The sequence below is a fragment of the Peromyscus maniculatus genome, chromosome 3 (assembly GCF_049852395.1).
Source record: "Peromyscus maniculatus bairdii isolate BWxNUB_F1_BW_parent chromosome 3, HU_Pman_BW_mat_3.1, whole genome shotgun sequence".
In the NCBI taxonomy this organism is placed as follows: domain Eukaryota; kingdom Metazoa; phylum Chordata; class Mammalia; order Rodentia; family Cricetidae; genus Peromyscus; species Peromyscus maniculatus.
The window spans coordinates 8236489-8248857 of NC_134854.1; positions in this window are offsets into that span (position 1 = coordinate 8236489).

Here is a 12369-nt window from a genome sequence, read left to right on the forward strand (position 1 = left end):
AAAACACATACAGAACAGCACAACCCTAAAGAGAAAAGCATTTGGTTCAAGTTGGTTGTCAGTCAGTTTCTAGATTCTGACACACATGGTTCTTGAAGTTTGATTATTCTGTTTGATACTTGGGGACTAAAAATGGAAAGTAAGGCTTAGAGTTTAGCCTTCTTACCCTTGCCATAGATTCATTCCTCCTGGCAGAATCACTCATTTCTGGAGCATTGTCTAATTGTTATGAGATCATAGAACCTGCTAGATGGGCAAATCTCTCCTTCCTACTAAGGCCACATTGCTACATCTACCAATACTTCAATCTATTGGTCTCCTCCAGGAGCTCACAATGAAGAAAACCACAGAAGGGTGCATTTTTCTCTACTTTCTTCTCTGTGACACTAACTTCTCCTTGGATAAGAATGAAGAAAGGCTAGCTACCTGCTTAAATTGAAGTAGAAGTGTGAGATGAAGAGTGGATGTGCCTTCCAAAACTCAGATTGAGAATTAGTTGCCAATGCAGTAGTTCTAAAAGGTGAGGCTGAGTGGAAGGTGTTTAAGTCATGCAGTTCCCAGATTATTAAATGAATTTATGCTATGTTCTGTTATATGATGTTCTCTGCCATGTCATGATACAGAAAGAAATTATCACTAAATGTGGCTTTTCAGTCTTAGATGTACCAGCCTCTGCAGCCAAAAGAGTTTTGCAAAATAAATTATTTAGTCTATCTCACATCTTATACCAACAATGATCCAACTAAGACAGCAAGGAGACAATTATATGCAAACATAGAATGACTAATATGTAAACAAACCATTATCAACATAAATTTGTATGTGATAAAGTGGTGCTTCAGGAATTAATTTAAAAAGTAGGATAGAAATACAAATAACTCTTAGTTCATTTGCAATAACTTGTACCATTTCAAAAGGGAACATTATACCCATTATTTACTATTGTTTTTACTCCTTTACAGCCAAAAGTAAACAATAATTAATTTTTCAATCTTCCTCAGATTTCCCTCTTTGGGATATTTAATAAAAGTGGAACATGGTCTTTATTACTTGCTTCTTTAATTTGACAAAGATGATCCTTTGTGTTTTGGCATTCTTTGGGATTTCATTCCTTCTTATGGCTGAATAACATTCTGTCATGTGAGCATACTACATTTTATTGAATTTATTGGTTTAATAGCAATTACATATTTTCCACCTTTTACAATTAAGACAACTACTGCTATAAGCATCTGTGTACACTTTTCTTTGTGAATATATTTCCTCACGCATGGATCTACAGTTAGAAGAGAAATTGTTAGTTTGAGTGATAAATCCATGTTTATCTGAAAAACTCAGTTTTGAAAAGAGCAATGCCACTTTAGCCTCTTTTGGTCAGCATATGAGAGTTTGACTTCCACACACCTTCACTAGATTTTGCTTTTGCATTTCTCTGAGGCTGACATTAGGGTTTCTATGAAGTGTCATCTCAGGATGGGTAGGTTTTGTGTGTGCTATTGGCTAACTGCTGATGCTTTTCAAAGAAATGCTGTTTCAAAAACTTGCTCATCTTCAACTGTAGTAATTTATATTGTTGCCTGGAGTGGTGGATTTTCTTTATCAGAAAATCATATATCTGAATTCAGAAGTAATCCTAACTACTTTTTCATCTAGTTTTCATTTGGGAAGAGCAGCTATTCAAGGGGATTATTTTTCTCCAAGTTTTCAATTATTTCTTTCTTCTTCATTTTTAATCACTAATGTTTAAAAATCAGACTGTGAGTTGGTTGGAAGTTAAAAGGAAGAAGCAGAGGTACAGTCTGGGAATAGTGCACTAAAGAGGAAGCAGGATAGGGGAATGCCAGGGAGCCAGATCTCTGCGGCTACTGGAAGAATAGACTGAGGGAATGAGGTTATTGATGATGGCTCTGCTTTTTCCTTTGGTTGGCTGCTCTGAAGACAGATAATCATTTTTATTCATCAGAGTCCTTTGTGACATCCCTTTGTGAATGCTATTAGTTTATTCCACCAGTGTTTAAGGAGACCACAACAATTCCTTTGGCCATTTTTCTCTTCTTGTTGAAGATCATGCTGTCACTTTAGTCAGAATCAAAGAAATACCTCAAGTTTTCCAATTAGTGATTTTTCATTTTCTCCTGATAGTGTGCAAAATAAATTAAGCCCATGAGCCAATCTGGAGCTCACATCAAACTCCTTACGCTGCAGTATTTAAATAACTTCAAATACATCCCTGGGGTTCCTCCTTAGCTGAATTAACAACCCACTTCCTATCATATAGTCTTTCAAGGAGCTACAAAGACCTCTAACATTCTTTCAAGGACTGGTTTCCAAACACTAGTGTCTATAAAGACATACCAAAAGACTATTGCTAAAAGCCAGTTCATCATCTATAGTCCCAGAACTTCTAATTCCACAGGCAAGTCTGAGAATTCTGTATTTCAGTGAGCCTTGAAGGAGATTCCAAAACAAGAAAGAGATCCACATCCTTTCATGTGAGAAACCTGCCTTGGGATTTTAGCTTCTCCCTTATGGAATTAGAGGCCTCCACTTTCCTTTGGTTTTTCTATCATCTTCCCTCATTTTCCTATTTAAAAAATAATAAAAAGCAATCCATCAAAACATTATCAAACACGTTTATATCCTCCTCATCCTCATTTTCCTATAATTTGTATGAAGATTATTTTCTTTAAAAGTATTTTCTCATAAAATACATTTTTGATCATATTTTCCCCTCACTCAACTTCTCTTAGATCCTCCACACTTTCCTATTCTTCCAACTCCATGTTTTTCTCTCTCAATAAATAAGAAATAAAATCATGAAAATTAAAACAAACAAAAATACAATAAGAAGTACTAAAATAAAGCCAAACAGGAAACAAAACATAGTTTTTCCCCTATCCTAACATCTTTGATACATTTTATCTCATTAATTAATTATTTGGAAATGAACTTATTTGCCCGTGTCTATTGACTTCATAATGTCATCCACAGTGTTTTATTTTTTTCTGACCTAGACTCTTGCCCCTGACACTCACTTGGATTTGCATACAGGCCTGCTGTGCTTTTCCAGGTTGTCTGGGAAATAGCTTATGTGAGTTTAGGGTTTTCTGGTTCTCAGTACTGTAGCTACTCTCCTCACCTTTTACCAGCTCCCTGCTTCAGAATAAATAACTGGTAGAAAAATAGCTAATTCATATAAACATACATATGTACTTTATTATAATATTTAAAATTTCTAATAAAAATGTCTTTAAAAGAGCACATACATACTAAAAGGAAAATTATCAGCTAAGGACCCACAAGACCAAGTTCTCCTTAAGAAAAAAAAGAGACTGTATAGAAACATGATATTAAGGTAGACTATTGCATACACTGGTAAACTAATTTAGTAAAATATCAGCCTTAGATGATTTGTACTGTTACGGATTATTGTATATTGATACAAATGTAAACTATTTTTATATTTATAGTTAAGATAATTTATAGATTGACAAGGAACTATATTTGTTGTAAAATACATATATATCTACTCGTTTGGAATATTTTGTGTATTAACAAATATGTAAATTTATATTTGCCATACTGTATGTATGTTCTACCTCTGTTTAGGATATTTTATATATTGATACATACTTAAGATTATTGTCATATTGCATATTACACTATACATTTCTACCTCTGTTTAAGATATTTTGTGTATTGTCACAATTTTTAGGTCATTGTCCTTTTAATGTTCATTTGTTTACAGACTGTTTACCTTGATCATATGAAGACTTAGTTCTTAGTTTATTTAGGTAGATAAGACTTACAGATTATAGTCACCCATGCTTGTCATCTTTATAGTTATGTTTGTTAGGTTCTCCAGATTTACAAATAAATAGGTCAGATGTATAGGTAATCTTCAAACACTTCTAAAGACTTAGAGAATATGGCATTAAAATAACTTAGAATTCTATTGACATGAGACATGATTGCTCCTGGCAGCACCAATCTGATCCTGAGAGAATGTTGGTCTTTAAGACACTGTTTGGGAGTTTGTCTTCTTTCTGGCACATAATGGCCTGCTGGGTAAAGATCTGCCCTTACCTTGACTAAAGGCAGTACAAATACTGTCCCTTCTGGATGAGCAGGACATAAGGAAAAGCGACTATTGAACTCTGCCAAGACAGGGTAAGATGGTCTTTCAAAATTCCTGTTTCTGAAAGTGGTCTGTCAGATATTCTAGGCCTGTAGCCAAATTTCATGCACCAATGATTCTGAAAAACTTTAGGTGACTCTCCCGGCTGTCAGCTGTCTCAGTCTACTCGCACAAGATTCCCAAAAGTTGCTTGCATGCTTCTCCCATTTTCTAAGGTATTATATCCCTTCTCAAGTCTTTGATGGTGTTGAAGACTATCAGGTACAGTTATGATCTTCTCATATCTTAGCTAGAACATACTATGTACTAGACTCGGATTCTTCAGGATAGAACAGTTTTGGAATAATTTCTACAACATGCCATTTACCTATGTTCTGGACATCTCTTGATTTTAATATGTCACTCATTTGATGTTATTCTTGTTGGTTGTATTTCTATTTGTTTGTGTCATTATTCTTTATTTCTCCTTGATAATCATTCCTATTAAATATAATTTTATGCTAGGATAGAACTTTCTTATTTAGACAAAAGAGGGAGATGAAGTGGGTGGCTGTTTGAGCCGTGCCCTACAGCATCACCCCTAGTGAGGCAGCTGTAGCTGTTATCTGCATCTGACCTTGAGGTACCTACCCCTGGGACATGGCCACCAGAGACCCTTAAGACCTGGGATGCATGTATCCAGCTCTCTCTGGTCTACCCCGTGGTTTGGATGCTGAGATCTTGGACAAAACCATTCAGTGTGGGACATAGTTTAGGTTTCCTGAACCCTATGATAAATTTTCCATGATTGTATTAATTCCCAAATAAATTCCTTTGATCATTAAGCTGATTCTGTGGGTTGCTAGCAATTTATTTCCAATAAAAAGAGACAATAAATTTAACAGAAGGAAGCATGGGGAAAAGAAATTATGTGATTATATTTTCAAAAACTAATATATATATTTAAAAGTCTTACTGTGGTGATATTGTGTTCCCCCAAATATTGTGCATGTCAGTAAACTTATCTGGGGTCAGAGAAGTGAACAGCCACAATATTAAACATAGAGGATAGGCAGTGGTAGCACACGCCTTTAACCCTAGCATTCCAGAGGCAGAAATCCCTCTGGATCTCTGTGCGTTCAAGGCCACATTGGAAATAGCTAGGCATGGTGACTCATGCCTTTAATCCCAGAAAGCGAGTCTTTAATACCAGGGAGTGAGGCAGAAAGCAGAAAGATATATAAGGTGTGAGGACCAGAAACCAGAAGTTTTTTGCCTGGTTAGGCTTTGAGCAGCACAGTTCAGCTGAGATCCATTTGGATGAGGACTCAGAAGCTTCCAGTCTAAGGGAACAGGATTAGCTGAGGAATTGGGGAGGTAAGGAAGCTGTGACTTGTTCTGGTTCTCTGATCTTCCAGCATTCACCCCAATACCTGGCTCCAGGTTTGATTTTATTAATAAGACCTTCTAAGTAAGATTCATCGACATAGCCAAATAATGTATATCAGTAAACTGTGAGAATTTTTTTGGTCTACTTTTAATGTGTGACTATGTGTGTGTGTGTAGAATATGCTGTCTCTATACCTACATGTGCACTTGTGTCTTGCTTTCTTTTAAAACTGTAGCTAGAGTTTTCCTGCCTTGCCCACAGTCAGGACAAATCTTTGTCACCCACCAGTCCCACAGCTGCTCAGACCCAAACAAGTAAACACAGAGACTTATATTGCTTACAAACTGTATGGCTGTGGCAGGCTTCTTGCTAACTGTTCTTATAGCTTAAATTAATCCATTTTCATAAATCTATACCTTGCCATGTGGCTCATGGTTTATCGGCATCTTCTCTTGCTGCTTGTCCTGGTGGCAGCTGGCAGTGACTCCTTCTGCCTTCCTGTTCTTTCTTTTCTCCTCTCTGTTAGTCCCGCCTATACTTCCTGCCTAGCCACTGGCCAATCAGTGTTTTATTTATTGACCAATCAGAGCAACACATTTTCCCTACAGAGCATCCCACAGCATTAAACCCTGATTCCAAATCAAGAAAAGAAGACACTAAGACAACTTGATGGGGACATGGCTACATTAAACAAAGATTTTTTTCTTTCTTCTTTTCATTATTAGTATGTGTGGCTGCTGGATGTAATGATTATCTAATTTTTTTTCTAGTATAATAAAAACTTGGAAGTCAGAATTGAGATAAAGACCCAAAAAATCTAAGGTAAGTGGAGCAATTGACTTTTTCCAAAACACTATCAGCAAAAAATATATGGAACTCCTCCTCCTAACTCGCTGTTCCCTCTTGTTCCCATCTAAGTACTCCAAGAAGTTTAAGGCTAATCAAGGTCAGCCAATTGATGACTCTGTCCTTTAATTTAAAGTTGCTTTATTGGCACAATAGATTGGTTGTACAGAAAATTCTGCAAAATTTCCCCCTTTTGTGTCTAAATAAAATGATAGACTTTAACTAACAATGCAAAACTATGCACAATAAGAACAATTGCAAAGTAAGGAATACATTCACAATGTCCAATCCATTTGTATTTTTCAAATTTAGAGAAAATACTCTAATATCTATCTTATCTTGGTGAGTTTAGAGTTTTGTACCTAATATACTTTCTATGATGACTAAGGAAAAATGCAACTGTCTGTTTTCAACCACAGCAAAGACCTGAGAAGGGTATAATACTACCTGAGTAAACAAGAAGTGCTGAGCATTCTTCACTTGAAGGGCATCTAGATTGTTTCCAGGTTCTGGCTATTACAAATAATGCTGCTATGAACATAGTTGAGCATGTGTCCTTGCGGTATGTTTGAGCATCCCTTAGGTATATGCTCAAGAGTAGTATAGCTGGGTCTTGAGGGAGGTTGATTCCCAATTTTCTAAGAATGCACCATATTGATTTCCAAAGTGGTTGTACAAGTTTGCATTCCTTACAACAGTGGAGGAGTGTTCCCCTTGCTCCACATCCTCTCCAAAATAAGCTGTCTTCAGTGTTTTTGTTCTTAGCCATTCTGATGGGTGTAAGATGGTATCTCAGAGTCATTTTGATCTGCATTTCCTTGATGATTAGAGATGTTGAGCAAGTCCTTAAATGTCTTTTAGCCATTTGAGCTTTTTCTGTTGAGAATTCTCTGGTTAACTCTATAGCCCATTTTTTAATTGGACTGTTGGGTATTTTGATTTCTAATTTCTTGAGTTCTTTATATGTTCTGGATATCAACCCTCTGTCAGATGTGGGGTTGGTGAAGATCTTTTGTCATTATGAAGGCTGCGGTTTGGCTTGTTGACCATGACCTTTGCTCTACAAAAGCTTCTCAGTTTCAAGAGGTAACCCAGACGCAGAAAGACAAACATGGTATGTACTTACTCATAAGTAGATAGTAGATGTAAAACAAAGGATAACCAGACTGCAACTCACAACTCCAGGGTGCTACCTATTAAAGAGGACCCTAGGAAAGACATAGGGATCACCCAATGACAGAGAAATGGATGGTATCTACATGAGAAAACTGTGGGTGGGTGGGGTAATGGAAAGCAAGGGTCAGGGGAAAGAGAGTTTAGGGGAGCAGGAGGTCCCAGCTGGATCAGGAACAGAGTGGGAGAACAAGGAAAGAGATACCATGATAAATGACGGCTCCATGGAAATAGGAAGAAGCAGAGAAGTCCCTAGAAATCTACAAAGATACCTCCACTATAGACTACTGGCAATGGTCAAGAGTGCCTGAGCTGAACTACTCTGGTGATCAGATGGCTGAAAACCCTGTCATGATAAACTCTCATCCAGTGACTGATGGAAGCAGATGCAGATATCCATGACCAAACCCTAGGTGGAGCTCCAGGAGTCCAATCAGCAAGAGAGAGGAGGGATTATATGAGCAAGAGATATTGAGACCATGATTGGAAAAATGCCCAGGGACAAATAGCTAAACTAGTGGAAACACATAAACTGTGAACCAATAGCTGAGGAGCCCCCATGGAACCAGACAAGGTCCTCTGGATAAGTGAGACAGTTGATTAGCTTGAACTGTTTAGGAGGCCCCCAGGCAATGGGACTGGGGCCTGTCCTTGGTGCATGAGCTGGCTTTTTGGAACCTAGGGCCTATGCTGAGAAACTTAGCTCAGCCTTGGTGTAGGGAGGAAGGGACCAGACCTGCCCCAGGGGAGACCTTGCCTTGGAGAAGATGGGAATGGTTGGTGGAATGAGGTTGAAGGCTGGAGGTGGGAGGAGGGAGGACAGGGGAATTCATGGCCAATATGTAAAATTAAATTAATTACAAAATTTTAAAAGAAGAAGTGCTGAGCAAGCAACTTCCAAAATAATAAATGACAAAAACAGCTGGCTGCCTTGACAGTCATCCAAGGTTCCTCTGCAATGTTTAGGGCAACCATTTTCAGCCTACAGGCCTAGAATATCTGCCAGGCTCTTCTGTGAAGCAGGAATTTTGAAGGAGGGTTCTACCTTGTTTTGGCAAAGTTTCAGCAGTCTTATTTCTTTGTGTCTTGTTTATCCAGTTTGTACAGTACACTGTTAGCAGTCAAGACAAGGTCAGTTTCTTACACAACTGGCTAGCTTTGCCACGGTGAAAGGAAAGTCCATAAGGAGATTTGTTGATGCTCATCATCCTTTTATAAAGAAGATTGGTGCTGCCAGGAGCAGATGTGTCTCACTGTCATGAAAAGCCTTATGTTATTAAAACATTTTAATTGCCATATTCTATAGGTCTTTGAAGTGTTTGAAGATATATATTATACAGAGATATATTTAGATAGATAGGTATATCTATCTAAATATATCTCTGTATAATATATATACCTATCTATCTAAATATATCTCTGTATAACCTTGAAAACACACCTAACAAGACTGTAAGTTTGATTGTTATAGATGTCTATTAACCTGTATTTCTAAATTACCCTAAATAGCTTTCAAGGACTAGAACTTTATATACATTTTTGAATGAGCTACATACAAAACCTTAAACAAGAAATAGAAATATATAATACAGTATAACAAAAATAACCTTGTTTGTATCAATATACCAAAGTCTATACCAATGTAAAATATTTGAGACTAGTAGTAGTTTTTTTGCTTGAAAGTAGATTCAATAATCTACCCTTTTATCCTAATATTTCTGTATCCCCCTTTATCATTTTATAATGGGATCCCTAAATTTAACTTCCTTTGCTTAATTTCTTCTCTGAACATGACCAATAACAACTTATGACCCACCCCACTAAATGATGATAAACATCCATTGAACAACCAAGTCCACCCACACTCCCTCTTGGGAATGTGGATATCATGTTCTTAAAGTTTATTCCTATTGTCTAGAGATGTCATCATCTTTAGGGGACCCTAAAAAATTGAAATAAAGATCATGTTCTAGGAGAGGTAGCTGTTGTCCAGCCTTAGTGGGCTGGGAGGGTACAAGTTTATCTGAAGTCCTGAATGGAGTAGTCTATGATGCTAGACCATCTTAGCTAACTGTTTCAAAGTTGTCTTCAGCAGTTTGTAGTCCAAAGATGACCTTTGGGTGGTGTTCACCAATTTAGTATTATTACCACAATCCATGTGGATTCATTGTTGTGGGTCCCCAACAGCCTTTTGGAGACTTCAAAGATCACTGTTAGTTAGTGTCATGGTTCGCTGCAGCAAACTTAAACATTTTAAATATCATATGCAGCAGATATCGGAGGGACTGAAGGACCATAATCTATTAAATACATCTGGGGATCAGCAACTTAGTTTCTAATTACCTGTTTCAGACTCAAGCCTAACATCACACATAAGAAGCTAGATAAAGTCTATTTCTAGAATCAGCAGAATTCTATATGAACATTAATATCATGACAGAAGGTTTAAATTACATATATATTACAAATATTACTTATATATATTTGAGATAATATGTATACCTAAAGGAAAGTGTTAAAGAGTCTAAATAAAACCAAAAGATTTTGAGATTAGTGGCAGTAGAACAGTCTCTAATTTTGATTTTTCTTCTGTCCCATACCAGGTGGCTCTTCTGGTGTGAGATATTTTGGATTTTACTTTAACAAGCATGCTTGTGTTTAGAGGAGAGAGGCATGCTCTAACTCCAAAGCCAGCTTTAGTTTTTAATTAAACTGGGACTGCAGAAAAACCATTTACCTTATATGTCTGTAGAGAACAGTAGAGACAAATATTTGGGGAGATTTATGAGATTCTATGACATTGGAAGTGTGTTGTACCATTAGGCCAATTACTCTTTTTCTTAGGGTATTTACTCTGGATGATGTGTACTTCTTCAGATGTCTCATTTGTCCAGTGGTCTTTGGCTTCTGTAGTTGGATGCTTTTATTCTCCTGCAAAAACAAAAATAAAACCCTGCCTCAACTTTAACTTTGGAAAGTTTCCCATTTTGCCAGGTTGAATCACTTCTCCTAATTAAGAAGTCTCTCATGTTCAAATCTAATATTTATTAATTTTTATGGTATTCATAGCTTTTCTTTTCCTATGAAAACAAATGTAAAACCTCCTTTCCAATGTAACACATATCCTGGTTTCTATTCAGAGGTCAACACATCTTTGAAGTATATAGGCTAATTTACTTTAGCATTTTTTTCTACCACCCAATGTCTCTCCACAACTGTTGTCCTTTCTCGTTAGCATTTAAAAATTCAAAGTTATTAAAGCATTGTACAATCTATCTCTGGGAGTCTTTATTAGTCCTTTCTGTTTGTTAAGCATATCTTTTAAAGTATGATTGGACCTTTCTAGAACAGCTTGTCCTGTATGATTGTGTGGTATACCTGTAATAAATTTTATGTTGTAATATGCAAAAAACTGTTTCACTTTACTAGAGACATATGGTGTAGCGTTGTCAGTCTTAATTTGGACAGATATCCTGATAGTGGCCATAACTTCTAACAAATGTGTAACTACATAATCATCCTTTTCAGAACTTAAAGCAGTTGCCCATGGAAATCCCAAGTATGTATCAAGGGTATGATGAGCATACTTTAATTTTCCAAATTCCACATAATGAAACACATCCATTTGACAAACTTCACTTCTTTGAGTACCCTTAGGATTACTTCCTTCAGGTAGTAGAGTTTGGTTATGCAAAGAACAAGTAGGACACTTTATTATAATTTCCTTGACTAGTTGCCAACTAATAGAAAAACCCTTGAAGCCCTTGTAATTAATGTGGTGTTTCTTATGAAGTGCTAAGGGTTCTAGCACATTTCCTACCAACAGCAGATCAGTTTCATCTTTACCTTGTGCTAGAGGGCCTGATATATGTGTAAGGGATATGATATGTGTTAGATGATATGTGTTATATATAAGGGATGGTTTCTATTTCTAATTATTTCTTGTAACTGAATAAATAAAGTTAACTCTAAATCATCTGAAATAAGTTCAGTGGTTTCAACATGTAAAACAATACTTTCTGCATATTGAGAGTATGTAACCATATTAAGAAATGCTGGAAAATCTAATAATACCACGAGAATAGCATATAATTCTGACCTTTGAACAGAATCATAAGGGCTTTGAGCCACTTTTAAATTTCCTGACTTATAATTTGATATCCTGATTTGTTTGTATCAATATAGCATGTAGGGGTTCTAGAAATTGGTGTTCCTCTCACAATATGAGGAAGAATCCAATTAGTTCTTTTTTATAAATAGAAGTTTCTTGCTTCGGGTTTATTTGTTGTTAATTTCTCTCAATAAATCACTGCAAGATCTTTGCCAATGTTCATTTTCTGCTCATAATTAGAAAATTTCAGCATTAATAAAATTTACTACAGTTTCTGCTGAGTTGATTCCGGTTAATTAACAAAGTCTACATTTTCCTCTCAGAATGCATTCAGAAAACTTTTCTACATAGGTATTTAATTTTTTTTTTATTCTGTGGCAAAAATATCCATTCTAAATTATTATCTTCTCTTTGGATAAGAATTCCTGTAGGAGAATGCATAGAGGTTAGTATAGCCAGGATATACTCAATCTCTGGATCCAAGCAATACACATGTGCATCCTGTAGTTTCTTTTCTACCAAAATGATTTCTCTTTCAGTATCATTAGATAATTTCCTTGGACTATTTAAGACCTATCACCTTGTAAGGTGTAAATAAATCACTAGTTCTTGAGTTAATATCTCCCAGCAATTTTTGAAAATCATTAAGCATTTATAATTGATCTCCCCTGATTTATACTTTTTGTGGTTGAATTTTATAAGCCTATCTTATATCCTAGGTAACTAATAGAA